Source organism: Fundulus heteroclitus, chromosome 5, assembly GCF_011125445.2.
Source record: "Fundulus heteroclitus isolate FHET01 chromosome 5, MU-UCD_Fhet_4.1, whole genome shotgun sequence".
NCBI classification, from domain to species: Eukaryota; Metazoa; Chordata; class Actinopteri; order Cyprinodontiformes; family Fundulidae; genus Fundulus; species Fundulus heteroclitus.
In genome coordinates, this window is record NC_046365.1 from 11,367,409 (window position 1) to 11,369,013 (window position 1,605).

The 1,605-nt window shown below is 36.1% G+C and overlaps 1 long non-coding RNA gene across 1 annotated transcript; it reads right to left on the minus strand.

Annotated features, from left to right (window-relative positions):
* Window positions 1–215: 215 nt before the first annotated feature.
* LOC118563033 lies at window positions 216–955 on the minus strand. The gene is made up of 3 exons (XR_004930976.1): window positions 804–955; window positions 647–699; window positions 216–540 (listed from the first exon to the last, which is right to left on the minus strand). It is a non-coding gene; the product is annotated as an uncharacterized LOC118563033 (long non-coding RNA).
* Window positions 956–1,605: the final 650 nt, after the last annotated feature.

Sequence of the window (1,605 nt, forward strand, 5' to 3'; positions counted from 1 at the left end):
CTATGTTAGTAGCCACACCTGCCCTGGGGCAGACTGACAGAAGCGAGGATGCCATACATCAGCGCCACTGGGGCCTCTGACCACTGCCAGCAGGCAATTCGGGTGAATTGGCTTGCCCAAGGATACAACAACTGAGATCGTCGGAGCATGGGGATCAAACCAGCATCCCACCAATTGTAGGACAAACTCCCTATTTTCTGCGCCACTGTAACCCTTCATTCTGAAAAGGGCAGCATTCTGATGAAGAGAGATTTAAATGCCATCGAATCAAAAGATGACTAAAAACAATGTATTTTTGATAATACAGGTTTCTCGTTTTTTGTTTGTCTATGGTTTTAGAGGAAGAACATACAAAGAAAATAATACAATATGGTTTCCTACTTTTATATTTTAACCTCTAAGTTAAATCTGAATCTCCTCCACCTGGAATGTCTTGATTGCAGAGTATGTGCTGAAATCTGAACTCTGAATCGTCCTTTTCCTCTTTGTCCTCTGTGATGGCTGATGGATTTCCAGGGCTGCGTAACACACGTTTTCCTCCTAAAATTTAATATTCAGAATCATCACCATGTAGTCAAATTTGATCACCAAAAGAGAGATTTGGTTTTTCCTAAACAAAACGGATAGATAGACTTTTGCTTGTTACCCGTGTTTCTTCTGATTGACTTAAAGAGTCACATGTCTTTTTCTCTGTGTTTCCTGCGGATATGAAAAAAAATTCCAATATTAAAAAAAGGTATAAAAAAACTTAGACAAATTTTTGACAGTTTTTTTATGAGGAAAACAGTGAATAATGTAAGCACCTGGCTTTTGGCAAAGCAGGTAAACAAAAACTGAGGAGAAGAGAGCTGAGAGAACAGAAACTGCCGGACAAACAGAGAACAGTAGCTTCCAGCATGCTCCACAGTCCTCCACTGTTTTTGAATCTAAGAAGAAAAAAAAAGAATGTTCTGTAAAGCTTGAAACAGTGTCTTAATTCATGGTTTTTCTATATTAATATGTTTGTGAAATATTTTTGTATTTTTCTCTTCATAATTTTTGGAAATAAACTGCTACAAAACAATCTTAAAAAGTGTAATTATTTTTCATTCAGGCTCAAACCATATGCTGAGACTATGGATGTTTATTGCTGTAATAGCTGATCTCCACCAATAAATGCTGATCATTTGTAACCTTTCACTACTCAGTAATTAATGGGACTCATGAGTCATTTTAAAAGCAAGTGAACAAAAAAGAAGGTAAATTTCTTAACCTCATATACACAAAATTTTGCATACAGCACATTACTTTGTCTGATATTTCAAGAATTCTGTTTTAAATATTACCTTTACAGCTATATATTGACTTGCTCACAGCTTGATGTTTCACCTATATTTAATGGCATTGCTCATGAAGGTGAGAAACATTTGTTCAAGCTTTTGTAAAAATAATTATACTTCCGAAGCTCGGCTATTACTATGATATAATTAGAAAGGAGTACTTACATAATGTGATCCTTGTGGTGATGTTACCATAGGTGTAAATGCCGTTCCTTTTTGCTATGTTTTTGTCATTCTCCACCTTTGGTTCGAAGGTTCCACAGTAATAAAGTCCCTCATCAGAATT